The 15,700-nt window shown below is 43.7% G+C and overlaps 1 long non-coding RNA gene across 2 annotated transcripts; it reads left to right on the forward strand.

The window, feature by feature from the left end:
* The first annotated feature begins 6,394 nt into the window (after positions 1-6,394).
* Positions 6,395-13,786, forward strand: LOC310705425. 2 transcript variants are annotated; one of them, XR_014525267.1, is made up of 4 exons: positions 6,395-6,599; positions 8,552-9,030; positions 10,771-10,908; positions 11,991-13,786. It is a non-coding gene; the product is annotated as an uncharacterized lncRNA (long non-coding RNA). The 2 variants fall into 2 exon arrangements; XR_014525268.1 differs by lacking the exon at positions 11,991-13,786 and having other exon boundaries at positions 10,771-11,311.
* Positions 13,787-15,700: the final 1,914 nt, after the last annotated feature.

Here is a 15,700-nt window from a genome sequence, read left to right on the forward strand (position 1 = left end):
CGAAGGGTTACTGGGCCCTGGAGGAGGCTCACCTGTGGCCACTGAGTCGTCAAGCCTCTCTGGGGCCAGAAGGGTTTCACCTGGGGCCAGCTCCTGATGCACTGCCACAGGTGCAGGTTCTTCAGCATCTAGGCCTTGCCCCAGTTCAGCCGGCCCTGGAGGCGGGGACTCTTGTGCAGGCTGGGATTCCTCTGTTTCATCCTCCGAATCGGAATCCCAGGCCATCACACAGCCTCTCACCTACGTGTTTGCCACCAGCAGTCCTGAATCGCCCGCTCGATTGCTACAGCGGCAGCCAATCAGCAGCAGCCCTTGCCGCAGCTACCAATCAGCTGCCGAGACGCCACTGACAATCTCCAGCTCCCAGCTGCAATCAATTGCATGTCACAGCACTCCACAACCCATGTATAAGACGAGCCCCATTATTTGACATCGTTTTTGGGTCAAAAAACCTTGTGTTATACACAGAAAAATACAGTATATAGCCGTTTTAATTTTTTGCATGTTGTTATCATTATATTAGGAGGGACGTGGGTGGCGCTGTGGTCTAAACCACAGATCCTAGGGCTTGCTGGTTAGAAGGTCGGCGGTTCAAATCCCTGCGACGGAGTGAGCTCCCGTTGCTCGGTCCCTGCTCCTGCCAACCTAGCAGTTTAAAAGCACGTAAAAGTGCAAGTAGATCAATAGGTACCTCTCTGGCGGGAAGGTAAATGGTGTTTCCGTGCACTGCTCTGGTTCGCCAGAAGCGGCTTACATGCTGGCCACATGACCCGGAAGCTGTACACTGGCTCCCTTGAGATGAGCACTGCAACCCCAGAGTCGTCTGCGACTGGACCTGATGGTCAGGGGTCCCTTTACCCTTTACCTTTTATCACTATATTAGGGGAAATGGGAATGCCTGAAGATGGCTTCTAAGCATGTTTATCCAAACATATGACTGGGAAACCTGCGTTGCCAGGGGTCCTGGTTGTCAACTTCAGACGAACACTTTTGGGATCTCCCCTTCAGATTTTTCCGTTCAACACAGGAGGGTCAAAAGTGGAATAGGCTCAACCAGGGTACATAGATGCTAGGAGCAGAGCCAGCAAGTACCCCCTCTGGAACTCCTGCACACTTTATGCCTTCACATTTTGTTTTGAATAGATGAAGAGGGCTTATAATTGTTGCTGCTGGGATGTTAATTGCTCAGAACTGGAAAGCAGCCAAAAAAATAAAAGAAATCCCAGAATTTACTGAAAGGCTTTATAATATCTGGGAGATTGACTTTTTGTGCAAACAAATGCTGGACAGGGAAAAACGAAGTCTCTTCAGAACTTTGCAAATGACTGGTCTTTATTTATTCAGTGCTGGAATGCAAAGTTTACACAAATCAAGGTAAATACCCAAGTCTTACCCAAGTGGATTTTTCTTTTTTCACTTTGACTTATTTTATAATTGAAGTCTTGATTGATACCTCCTCCTGATAGATCTATCTATTTTCAAAGACATGTTAGTCCATTTTATAATTTATCTTCTTCTTTATTTGTTTTGTTCTCTGTTGATTCTAGATCAGCAATGGGCACCACCCATTGTTGCATTCCAACTCTCATCAACCCCATTCAATGGTCAGGGATGATGGGAGTTGTAGTCCAAAAATATCTGGAGGGCCATTGGTTCCGCTGCCCTTGGTGAGGGTGGTTATTAGTGTTGTGCACAACTGTGGTTTTATAATTGTTGGGAGCTGGCCAGAGTAGCTGGGGCAACCCAATCAGAAGGGTGTTGTTGTTGTTGTTGTTGTTGTTGTTGTTGTTGTTGTTGTTGTTGTTGTTCCTCCAGGGCATTGTGTGTGTAAGGGAAAGAAATAGGGATGGGTGAATCTGCCCATTCCAGTTTATCTCTTAACTTGACTTCACATTTCCACATATTTTTAAAGTCTTTGCGAAAATTCACCAGCACTTTAGTGCAAATTTCTCCTAGGTTCTCCTAGATTTTACCCTGCTACATTCATTTTTGTACATAATCCATGACTGCAGAGATGCACTGGAAAATTCAGGGAAGAGCAAATTTCAAAAGACGGCTGTATGTCCATTTGCACATTGTTCTGGAACTTTGCTGAATTTCTCCTCCAGCCCTAGCATGAAATGTTAGCCACCACAGAAGAAAATGCTACAGGCAGAGAAAAAAATAAGCTTTATATTTTGGTCAGGAAGGCAGGGAATATGAGTTGAGGGAAAAAATATCAGAAAATTTCTCAGAAATTTTTTTGGCCCAACTACAGATTGCACTGGAAGGACAGATCCTGAAGCTGAGGCTCCAATACTTTGGCCACCTCATGAGAAGAGAAGACTCCCTGGAAAAGACCCTGATGTTGGGAAAGATGGAGGGCACAAGGAAAAGGGGAGGACAGAGGACGAGATGGTTGGACAGTGTTCTTGAAGCTACCAGCATGAGTTTGGCCAAATTGCGGGAGGCAGTGGAAGACAGGAGTGCCTGGCGTGCTCTGGTCCATGGGGTCAAGAAGAGTCGGACATGACTAAACGACTAAACAACAACAACAACAACAACAGATTGCACACCGTTCTTTCTGTATTGTTTTCCTTTCTTTAATTAATATGCTCAGTTAAAAACTGAGAAGCACCCCACATGCAGAGAGTTCTTTATACTTTTCATCTTCAAGGAAACCTTTCCGTATCAACTGATCGCTGCCAGCTTGGAGCTCTGCCACACATGCTGTGGAACCCCTGGGAACTGGGGAAGAAATCCGGAGCCCATTCTAGGATGCACAGTCATTTCATGCAGAGTGTGGGCCAAGCCTAAGTATTGCCCCAGAAGAATTGAGAGTGCATTTTGGGATGTGTCCAAAACTCCCCCGGGGCTGCAAACTGCAGGGAAGACTCCAAAGCAGTAGGAGGACTGCCTTTCAGTGACGCTTGCCAGCTATTAGGGATCGTCTCCCTGAGGAACCCACATGAAGCTTCCAAGGGCTCCTGGGAGCACAGCTTGAAAAACAATGCTATGCCACATGTTGTGGGGTCCCAGCTAGGAGCCCCACCCACAGACTCCCCGTGGACAGATGGTGAGAAGAAAGGTGCAGGATCTTACTCTGGAGAGCACGCAAAGGAATCATGCCGGATAGAAAATGTTCAACAGCGTAAGTGAATGAAGCTAGCTGGTTGACAGTGCAATTACTGCAATGTGTTGTGCCTCTGAAGACGGTCAGGGAACTTCAGCTGGTTCAGAATTTGGCAGCCAGGTTGTTCACCGGGGCAAGACAGCTTGAGCATATAATGCCAATCTTGACCTGATTGCACTGGCTGCCGATTAGTTTCTGGGCCCAATTCAAAGCGCTGGTTTTTAATAATGATGATGATGATGATGATGATGATAATAATAATAATAATAATAATAATAATAATAATAATAATAATTTATTTATATCCCTCCCCAGCTGAAGCTGGGCTAACAACAATAAAAGTAACACAGCATTCTAAAATCAATTCATTCTAAAATCAATTCAGAATCAAATTAATGGCAACCATCGGGCTAGAGTTCTGTGTGGATTACCAAAGGAGGGGGTCAGACTGTGCCTTGGCCAAAGGCCTGGTGGAACAGCTCTGTCTTGCAGGCCCTGTGGAAAGATGTCAAGTCCCGCAGGGCCCTAGTCTCTTGTGACAGAGCTTTACACCAGATCGGGGCCACAGCCGAAAAAGCCTTAGCTTTGGTTGAGGCCAGCCTAACCTCCCTGTGGCCCGGGACCTCCAAGATGTTTTTGTTTGAAGACCGTAAGGTCTTCCATGTGACATACCAGAAGAGGCGGTCCTGTAGGTACGAGGGTCCTAGGCCCACAAAACCTTAAATGGCTCAGAACTGCAATATCTCAAGGACTGCCTCTCCCGATATCAACTGACCCGACCCTGTGCATTTTTGTATCTCATGTTCACACACACACAGAATTGCATTGCTAAATTAGGGGAAGTGCAAATTTCGAGAGATAGCTTTAGTCCTGTTTGTGCAGATTAGGTAAGGTCACCATCCAACGTAAACAGAATCACATTTGTCCCCCATCTCTTGTGGCAGGTTTTCTCCTAAGCATCAGAATGTATTGGGTCTGCCCTGGGTGAATTTTGAGTCTCTCAGCAGCAGCCTCAGAGCTGGTCGAGGCCAAACAGTGAACATCGTCTGGGTGGAAACTGCATCCTAAAGAGTGGGTGGTTGATAAGATGCTTTTACTGGGACAAAAAGAGCTAAGGCTGGCAACTTAAACATGAAAAAATAAAAATAGTGTTGTTTTTTTAAAAACTACTCATCATTTGGCGTTGTTATGAATAATGTATTTTACTTGTTTAACACTGCTACTGTGCTTAGGCTTGCGTAGGTAGCATTCATTACAGGATAGGAAAATGCAATTATTAAAAATAGTTCCATTAAAACTGTACATTTGTTTTTGAATCAGCCGTGTCTTTTAAACCTCATTAATTAAATTAAGGTCCGTCGTACCTGATAAATTATGATACCAGAGCCATCAAAGCTTTCTTCACAGTTGAGGATGGGGCAATTTATGTAGCACGAACCCAAGGACTGTTCCTTAGGATGGTTACCTTTGGGGTGTCTCAATGTAAGGACTGCATTTAGGTGGAATTGGAGACCAGCAGCATCACCCCATTCCTGGTCTAGAGCATGCCCTGATATGACTCACACATACTAGGCTTTGTTTGCACTGGCAGAATGCATGCGGACTGAGGATCAAAACGTTTTCAGCTGGATTCAGTGCGGAATTAACCATCAGCAGAAGATTTCCATATTAAAGCTATACAGACTCCTTTGCAACCAGATCCAAACATGTTTACTCTTTTCCAGGTGGAGCTCATTGGAACTGTCTGCCAACGGGGTTTCAGACTAAATTGAAAATGGTTTTTTCCCTTTAGAAACCCACTTGGAACTCTGGCGCTGACCTCCAGTTTCGTTTTTATTATCATCATTATAATAAAGTTTTTTTAGTTGTGCAAAATAATGTGAAAATGAAGAAGACGAAAGTGTAATATATGCTACTATATGTAGGATTCTTATATATACTAGTACATACAGTGGCACCTCAGTTTAAGAACAGCCCTGTTTATGAACAATTCGGATTACGAACTCCGCAAAACCGGAAGTAGTGTCCTGGTTTGCAAACTTTACCTTGGTCTACAAACGGAAATTGAACAGTGGAAGGGCACTGGCGGCGGGAGGCCTCATTAGGGAAAGCGCGCCTTGGTTTAAGAACGGGTTCAGTTTAAGAACAAACTTCTGGAATGGATTAAGTTCGTAAACCGAGGTTTCACTGTATATGATTATTAATAACCTACTATATTCTGTATCAACTCATTCCAAATATCAATATATTTATCCAAACAAAGTCTGTGTCTATAAGCAATCCATTCATATGTCGCGAGTGCTGTCATGCCTCCAATCCATTGATTAAAGGGGACCATAGTTTTGTTCTTCCAGTTCATCAATACTAATCTTTTGGCCATAGTTAGGGCACGTACAGTCGTACCTTGGTTCTGGAACGTAATCTGTTCCAGAAGTCCCAGAGCGCAATCTGTTCTCGAACGTAATCTGTTCCAGAAGTTCCAGAAGTTCGAAACTGATTGGTTTCAGGAACTTCCTGCACTCAACTGGAAGCCGCAGAAGCCAAGTCGGACGTTCGAGTTCCAAAGAACTTTCGCAAACCGGAACACTCATTTCTGGGTTTGTGGCATTTGGGAGCCAAAAGGTACGAGTACCAAGGCGTTCGAGAACCACGGTACAACTGTACTGTGTTTCGTCTGGAGGCATGTTGTGTGCTACCTTGGCTGTCTGATAGTGCAGACCCAGGCCACTGAGCCGGAGCTTCTACAGCCGCCTCTCACCATGAATTCCCATTGGCAAGATTGCCAGCAACAGCAGCAGATATGTCCTATGCTTAAGATGATCTTTTATTCTCTTACTACTTACGCTATTTCAAATGTGCATTTTATACATCCTTTAGTGATGTTTTCTTTTGAAAAAAGAAATGTTAGGTGTAGCTTTGTTGTGTTAAGTATGCATTCTGTAGCTGACCTCCTTCGTACTTTTTTCTTTTGAAAACTTTAAAGATAATATTTTAGCTTCCTGTTAACTAATTTGGTTTGAATGTGTGCTTTATAGTTGACTTTCTTTTCAGTAATGTTTTATTCTGGATTGATTTATCTGATGCTGTAAACTGCTTTGAGGTTTTTTCCCTTAAAAAAATAAAGCGATATAGAAATAATAATAATAATAATAATAATAATAATAATAATAATTTCATCATCCCCTGTTTATTTTCCAAAACATTGTGCCCCAGAGTGTCACAATCCTTTTTTTTTATGGGCAGTGATTTATTACTAAAATAAATAAACAAACAAATAAACCCAAACTCGGAGCCAAGAGCAGCTGAATAAATCATATAAAGTAAGTTCAATTCCATGTTTGTTTACTTTGTATAATTTATTCTCCTCCTGCTAGCCAGAAGGGATATCAGCACTGAAGCCTCACCTCCAGACTTACGTCTTGAATAGAGATATATACATGTCTACTAAAAAATAAGCCCACTGAATTCAATGAGATTTCACTAGCAGGTAAGTGGGTATAAGCTTGCAGAAAGTTCCGGGCAACATTAGTACCATACATTTAACAGTGTTATTTTTCTAGAAAAAGAAGTGTTGGAACTCAACCTGAACATCTCCCTTGTTCTCTTATAATGGCAAGGGCACCCACCTGAGAGATGCCAGAACTGAGTTCTGGAGAGCTCCAGCTGAAAAAAAGACCTACATCCGCACCAAGGGGCAGAAGCAATAGACAAAATCGATAATTTCCTATACAGTGGTACCTCGGGTTAAGCACTTAATTCGTTCCAGAGGTCCGTTCTTAACCTGAAACTGTTCTTAACCTGAGGTACCACTTTAGCTAATGGGGCTTCCCGCTGCCACTGCACGATTTCTGTTCTCAGCCTGAAGCAAAGTTCTTAACCTGAGGTACTATTTCTGGGTTAGCAGAGTCTGTAACCTGAAGCATATGTAACCCGAGGTACCACTGTATACTTATTTATCAGCTAAAGTAGCAGAGTCTAAAATCAGTATTGATTCACTGACCGTCGCTGTCACCACGACCTGTCTTGTCCTCATTGCCATAAAACAGAATTTCTTGACAGCCCTTGTGACATCTGGGTCTTTGTCAGCAAGAAGGTGTTCAACATAGGTTTCCTCTGAGCAGCCAGACACAAACTCATAAAATGCAATTTTTAGCAGTGGTTCCTGCATTTCAGGTGACTGGAGCAGATGATTCTTGGGGTCCCTTCCAACTCTACAGTTCTGTGATTCTATGAAAACAAGTTTTGTGGCACCTTAAAAAATAAAAATGAACATATTGTGCCATTAGCTTTCAGGAACTAGAACCCACTTTGCCAGATTCATGAATAGTTATTCTTACTTGTCAGGTGTGTGTGTGTGTGTGTGTGTGTGTGTTGGGTTTGGATTGCTTCAGTAATGATAATCAAAACACTACTAAACCTTAGGTTATGCAAATACAATCCTGGTAACAAGACACACAACGTTACAGGCTGTTTTTGACTATGTAACTTCTATTTCAAACACAATTCAACATATAATATCTCACAATGTGTATCTCACAATGTGTAATTCCATAGACCAACACATTATGCAAACAGAACATATTCTGAGAAATTAAATATTGGCATATTGGCAATAACCACAACAAGATAAGCATACCATATTGTGGTTATTGCCAATATGCCAATTTAGGAACTGAATGGACTTTATCTCCTGACCATCCATTGGACTTTAATTTCTCAGGATATGTTCTGCTTGCATGATGTGTTGGTCTACAGAATTACACATTGTGAGATATTATATGTTGAATTGTGTTTGAAATAGAAGTTACATAGTCAAAAACAGCCTGTTACATTGTGTGTGTTGTCAACAATGATAATCAACAACAGTTACAAAGGCCTTTTGGTTTCCTGTAGGTAGCTGGTTGGCCATAGTAGCGGTGCCCGCCCTGTGGAACGCCCTCCCATCAGATGACTAACAGCTAACTGAGAGCCAGTGTGGTGTAGTGGTTAAGAACGGTAGTCACGTAATCTGGGAAACCGGGTTCGCTTCCCCGCTCCTCCACATGCAGCTGCTGGGTGACCTTGGGCCAGTCACACTTCTGTGAAGTCTCTCAGCCCCACTCACCTCACAGAGTGTTTGTTGTGGGGGAGGAAGGGAAAGGAGAATGTTAGCCGCTTTGAGACTCCTTAAAGGGAGTGAAAGGCGGGATATCAAATCCAAACTCTTCTTCTTCTTCTAACTGATTTTAGAAGGCAGCCCTGTTCCGGGAAGTTTTTAATGGCTGATGTTTTATTGCATTTTTAATATTTTGTTGAGAGTTGTGCAGAGTGGCTGGGGAAACCCAGTCAGATGGGTGGCAAATAAATAATAAAATTGTTGTTGTTGTTGTTGTTGTTGTTGTTGTTGTTGTTGTTGTTGTTGTTGTTGTTAATAGATGGGTCTTTGGTCTGATCCAGCAGAGCTCTTTTTAGGTTTTTAACCCACCCTCAAAGCTCTGATTGACCAAGCTTTCGTGCATCTTGGCGACTTCTGATTTCAAAGATCCTCGAGAGAAAGGAACAGCGTGTGGATTGTCATAAGCCATCTGGCAAAGGACTGGCAGATAAACCTCTCAGATCGTTCAGCACGGATACAGATTCTCCATCGTCTAACACCAGAAAGCGGCGTCTTGCGTGCGACTTGGAAGGCGCTGCCCTGCTCTGCCGAAGCAAGGGGATGCACAGAGGCCAAGCCTGAAATCCTGTGCGCGGTTCCGCTTGACAAATGGCGTGCTAAAAATGGAAAGCACAGAACAGAAGGCAACCAGTAGGATAAAAAAAGAAGACATACACATAGAAAGAGAGACTTTGGTTCTTCAGGAAGGATGGAGAGGGGAGCAATGGAATCCCAACAGCAAAGCCTTTGAAAACCGAGAGCTGAACAGAGGGACCTCGTTAAGGTAAACAAAATTTTCATAAGGGGAGCAGAAAAGATAAACGCTACCTGGGTTATTATTAGCTCACGTCAAATACGGGAGCAGCAGGGATGTGCACTTCAGGCACGGTGCAAGAGCTTTGCAGAGTTTAAGTGGAATTCCTTGCACAGAATGTGGTTAATAGATGGAATGTGGCATTGCTGGCAGCAGGAGAAGCAATCAAGCTAAACAGCCTGCAGAGCTATTAGAGGGTGAAATACATATTGTGGAATGAGAGACAACAGGCTTGCCCATCCTCGTCTGTGTGTTTACTTAGAAGTCAGCTCCACTGAAACCAGCAGGGCTTTATCCCAAAGACGTAGGCGCAAAACGGCAGCCTCAGAGGCAGAAGGAACCAAAATAGGAAATCTGCTGCTGGCAGAATAGTGGCTGTTATATTTATTTGTTTGTGGCTTTCCCCCCCTTCAGAACCCTGAAATGCTCTTGATCTGGCAGTTGAAAGGATGACTGACTATTGTGCGTAGAGAACAAAAAGGGTAACAGAGGACGAATGGAATGCAGAAGCATGAAAAAGGACCTGGCCGGCCAGACCCCTGAAAGACAGTGCACTCCACGCTGCAATGTCTTGTTGCAGGCCCCACTCGCTTTGACGATAACAAATGTCAGATTCACGGGTGCGAGTGTTTAATGATGTTGGGCATACAACAACCGCTGTACTCTTTTTGTCTGCCTGAAACATCTGCAATAATGTCCTGAAAGGATTTCTGGGCATTTTTGCTGTGTGGAAAACACACTTCACCTCTGCTATTTGGTGGAGTAATATGGTTATTTGCTATTGGTATTTCTTACTATGTTTTTGCTGTTATTCTCAGGGCTTAGAAAATGCAGCGGATTGATTTTTCCCCCACTGTGGTAGGCCAGTCCCGTGATTGTAATAAGGGCCAACTGCTGGAGAAGTATTGGGATGAACCATTGATTAAGTTGACACCGCAATCTATTTTCCTGTGCGTCGCAGGCTGAATTTACAGTCCGTGTACACCCACATTACTGACACATTGTTCTGTGTGAATAATCTTGCCTGGGCGACTTTGCCTGCGCTTGGCTTTTATTAATATTAGAATACCTCTCGGAGCTCTTGAACAGAATGAAAGGGGAGGCTGAGGAAATTATACCAAAGCGCTTCCCCCCTTTTTTTAAGGAACAGGAGGAAGTACAACGGGGAGAAATGACATAGATGTTCAAAATGGCTGCCTGAAAAAGCCGCATTTTCCAAACAGAAAGGCCACATTCGCAATCCAGGTGAGCAACTTTGATAGGTTGTTCTAAGCAGTCCTTTTTCTGGGGGGGACGCAGGGGCACGCATACCCCTAAACATTTTGTGAATCTAAAAAAATGAAACTAAAAAACTAAAACTAAACTAAACGAAACTAAAAAAAATGAAAACTTTTAGTTTCTTCTCTAGCACGGTGAATCGTTAGTTCCGTTGCTACTCCTGATGGTGGCTTCATTTCTTATCATGGTTTTTCCTGAGACTCAGACAGAAGCGAATGTTTCATGTGTGAAGCAGGAGTTGGAATCTAGCACGGTGACTGGTCAGTTTCGTTGTTACCACCTCCGATGGCGGCTTCATTTCCTTTCCCAGTGTTTCCTGAGTTTCAGTTGGAAGTGAGCGTTTAATGTGTGAAGCAGTGTGGAATGCATCTAAACACTGTAGCCAACTTAATGTTTATAAAATTGGTACGTCCTCCTTTGTGTTTGTTTAAGCCTTCAGTGTATGGTTTTTGAAAGGACGACATCTGGCGACAGACGCCAACAGCAAACAGAGGAATCGGGAAGATGTTAGTGCACACAACCTCATGCCAATGTGGAAGTTACTGTGAGCTGTCAGCTGTGTAATATGAGGTAATGCATGTTCTTTGTACTTTTGTCCATTTACTGTATTTATTTTCCCCGATTTGAACTAGAAAATGGTGATTTTCTTGAGTCAAAATGAGAGTACCCCTAATTTTTTTTTTAGAGGAAAAAAGCACTGGTTTTAAGGTACTTACTTATCTCATGACAGTTCTTGCCAGCACCTGCAATTCTGTAAATATGGCTTTTGGATTTCATTTTGTGTTGATGTTTTACTTACGTTATGACTCATAGCTGTAAGATGAATGCAGACAAGCTGAGATGTGGATGTCCAAATCACACAAAATCTTAGCCAGGAGGGCTATGCTCTGCTTCCTTAGTTGGAGTCAGTAGTGCTTCTGAGTACCAGTTGCTAAAAGTCACAGGATGCGCTCAAATCCTGCTTTGGGGTTTCCCTCAGGCATCGGGTTGGCCACTGTGAGAACAGGATTGTGGCGATCACACAGAGTCCCCAGACGTTTAACTGTGTCTTGATCCCTGTGCCACCACTGTGCTCGCTTCCCCGCTGCCACCAACCCATTACTCTCTGGTAAAACACTGAGTCCAGACAGTTGTTAAAAGTGAACCAAAAAAACCAAGTGTATTTTACAAACATTAACAAGTTTATGGTTTCTCTGATAATATTCCTGTCAGTATCTTAACTTTAGTTTCTCTACCAGCCTATACCTTCCTAATACCTTCTGACTGATTATCTCAACTGTTTGACTGACTCCTCTTAACAAATTCTCTCACTCTCTCACACCAGACTAGCCCAACCCACAGACTTCTCTTCTCTGTCTCTTCTAACTCCAGACTGTCTTCTCAACAACTCTAACTCCATAAAAAAACCTCTGTGCTTAAACCATATACACAGTTAACTCTGCCCCCTGGGTTCTCATTGGTTAGTCATTTTACAATTAGTTAAGCCTTTCCCTATGAACCCAGTATGATGTCACACACATAGGAGGGCAAACGCCACAAAGATGTTGGCCAGATGGGCCGCTGGCCTGATCCAGAGGGCTTTTCTGGTGTTCTTAAAATGAAATGACGAAAACCCTAAAATGAAAACTAACACAAATGCATTTTGATTTAAGGTCTTCTTTAGTGGTTTCTGGCAAAGATACTTACAGTATATAATGAAGAAAGAAAGAAAGAAAGAAAGAAAGAAAGAAAGAAAGAAAGAAAGAAAGAAAGAAAGAAAGAAAGAGAAACCTGTGACCCTCCAAATGTTGACATTAAACTCCCATCATCCCTGACCATTGGCCATGCTGGAGTTGTCATCCAATAGTAGCCAGAGGGCCACTGGTTCCTCACCCCAGAATTGTAGAATGGGGCAGAGAAGGGAACTCAAAACGAGTTTGCCACAAGGCCAAAGTTCTCTCCGTAGGCCTATGCAGAAATCTTCCCTGTTCTTCTATGCCCATGTTCAATTTGGCATGCCTGCCACAGCCGTCTCGACTAAAATAAATGCATAACGGATAAAATGAGAGCCAATAACGAAAGATGACCTCTCCCAGCTGCAGTGGGCTCTCCTTTAAACCCTTGGCGAAGATCATTAGTGTCTTGTCGTAAATGCAAAGCTAAAGGTTATTGTTATTGCCAGAGCTGTCAATCTCCTTTGCAAATAATGAGAGCAACAAGAGCAGCAGCAGCAGCAGCGAATGGCCGCTTGAAACAGTTGGAATCCCTCTGTGCTCTTGCACACTTCCCTTTTTTGGGAAGGAAAAAAGAGCTTTCGGAGCCGTTGCAAATGGCAGTTAAGAATAACAGATCTCCGCAGCCTGTCTGGCTCCAGGGTCATTTAATTCATATACCGGCGCAGGCAGCTTGAAGGGGAATCGAGAACGGAAGCCAGCTATGCGTGGAAATCCTTTATTTTTGATTTGTAATGTCTCAGCATGGAGGATCATGGGAAATCAAGAGAGATTTCTTGTGTTGCTTTTTTTTTAAAAAAAAAAAGCAACACAAAATTATTTGTGCAAAACTAACTGGTGCGGAGAATAAGGCATACTTAACTAGAAACTAAATACTAAATACAGGCTGCAGTTTGAAAGCGCTCTTTTCAGCCCAGAAAGACTGGCCAGGCTGGCCACAGAATGAGATTTGGGCCACATTCACACAAAGCATTTAAAGTGCTGTGATGCCAGTTTAAGCAGTCAGGGCTTCTCTCAAAGGATTCTGGGAACTGCCATTTGTTAAGGGTGCTGAGAGTTGTGAGGGGACCCCAATTCCCTCCCTCCCCCCCCCCGCAACAGTTTCCAAAGTGGTTTAACATTCAACCCCTCTTCACAGGGGAGTGTGGGAACCGTAGCTCTGTTAGAAACACAAGCCTGCCATTCAGCAAGCTAAGTCTGAAGTTACACCGTGTGTTTAGATACTCTGCACAAGCTCAAGAGCGTTCTCTCTTTTAGAGCCAGTGTGGTATAATGGTCAGTGTTGGAGGCTGGGGTTCGAATCCTCACTCAGCCTTGATCTTACTGCGTGGCCTTGGGCCCGCCATTGCCTCTCAGCCTGACCTCCCTCACAGGGTTGTTGTGAGGATAAAATGGGGAGGGGAGAACCATGTATCCTCACCTTGAGCTGCTTGGAAGAAAAGGTGGTATATAAATCTAATAAACAAAGAAACAAACAAATCAGTGCAAATTAAACCATATGTACCACCCTAAACCACAGAGCCTAGGGCTTGCTGATCAGAAGGTTGGCGGTTTGAATCCCCGCAACGGGGTGAGCTCCCGTTTCTCGGTCCCTGCTCCTGCCAACCTAGCAGTTCGAAAGCACGTCAAAGTGCAAGTAGATAAATAGGTACCACTCCGGCAGGAAGGTAAACAGCGTTTCTGTTTGCTGCTCTGGTTCACCAGAAGCGGCTTAGTCATGCTGGCCACATGACCTGGAAGCTGTACGCTGGCTCCCTCAGCCTATGGAGCAAGATGAGTGCCGCAACCCCAGAGTCATCCGCGACTGGACCTAATGGTCAGGGGTCCCTTTACCTTTACCTTTTACCACCCTATCAAACGAATTATCAGTCTGGCTTGTAATCTGTTCGTTTTGGATTTACTTTTGTGGGATGTGAAACTTGTAGCAGTCAAGAACAACATTCCTACAGTGGACATGTTAGGGAATGTTTTGTACCACTCGGGAGAAAACTTCCTGTTTCCTGCTGGGCTGGGACAGACCTTCCACTGCATGTGACTTGAAGTGGGTGTGGCCTATTCTGGATAGAGGAGCACACCTCCTCTGTGTGCTTCTTTTTCTTCTCCTCCATTTTTGTTTTCCTATGTATTAGGAGAAGTGACTCAGTCACTGCTCGGTCGCACTCACTTGGGACTAAATCCCTTATGGGATAGTTCATGTAGATATGTACTTTTGTAACCTAAGTCTGCCTTCAGGGATCTAACTGTGAACTGAAAGATTGTAAGTAAACTACTTTTATATTGACTTTAATAAGACTGTCGTGTCTATTCTTTTCAAGAGGGACAAGAAGGGATCTTATCAGGAATCTTATATTGAGAGGCTCAGACGAGCCTGCAACAAGCTAACCGCTGTGCGATTAAAAGGGGAATGTTTAAACTCTGCCAAGATACAGAACTTGCTAACGCAAGTTAGGAAGAATATCATCAAACAATATATCCTCTCCTGCCTCCCGGAACATTCCCACAACTTTTTCATGATTGGTTTGGTTTATTGTATTTTTGCGTTGTGCTTCACACCACTTTCTGATTTATTTATTTTTTAAGAAATGAAAAGTGGTATATAAATATTTTTTAATTTACACTAAAATGAAGAAGAAGGGAAACAAAAACAGAGCAAAATGGTAAAGGATCCATAAAGGCAGGGAAACCTTTTTGGCCCTAGCGTTGGAAAACAGTAGGAAGGAAAGGTACCCATGTCTTGTCTTCTGCTTGTGGTTCGCTTTGCCGGCGTCAGTGGAAGATGCTGCCTGTCTGATAAACTCGGCACTCTCCATCTTCAGGGCCATTTGCCTTGGGAGCCAGGTTCACGTGATGCTATCGGCGGATGATTTATGGCCGTTGCCTCTCGCCTGACATTTTGGGGGAAAGTTTTCATTGTTCATAACCGGCTTGCAAACAACGGCAGACGTTGCAGGTGCAGCAGAATTTTAAATGCGAGTGCAATTAAATGGGATGTGGGCCGCCGGCCGCCAGCAGGAAGCTTCCGCGTAATAATACAGGAGAGTGGAACTCTCTGCAGTATTGATCTTGTGATGTTTCAGCGAGAGGTTGCTTCAAAGCACAGTTGCTACATAATGGCATATGGTCTCTCTCTCTCTCTCTCTCTCTCTCTCTCTCCATTGCTGCTGCTTCGATATTTTCTGCATAGCGAAGATGCACTCTGCCAGCACCTCTGTGGCAATAATTGGATCAGATGTATGTTACAAGCGAAAGATGATTAAAAAACAGCTCGCTTGATTGTTGTTTAAGCTCTGCGGATATCTCCCGTCTTGTCCCTTTGATAGATTCCGCTCCTTTTTTTTAAACAAGCGTACAAAGTGCATCTCTTAATAACAATTAAGACTCTACGGTAGCGGTGGGGTAAGGGGAAAGAGGGGTGGGTGGGGAATTAATATACATGCAAAGGATGTAAGTAAAAGAAGACAGAAGTTTCTGCAAACAACATTCTTTCGACCTCCTGGGCGAGGCACGTGGCCAAGACTCCCGCTGGTGGAGCAATGCCATCCACGGTTGAGTTGTCTATATAAAGGCACGCGGCTCAAAATATTACAAGTTGCAACACCTTGTGAGATTTATTGGTTGAGAGTCTGGCAAAGCTGATGAGGCAGGGAATA

This window comes from Podarcis liolepis (assembly GCF_965112155.1).
Source record: "Podarcis liolepis genome assembly, chromosome: 4".
Lineage (NCBI taxonomy): Eukaryota > Metazoa > Chordata > Lepidosauria > Squamata > Lacertidae > Podarcis > Podarcis liolepis.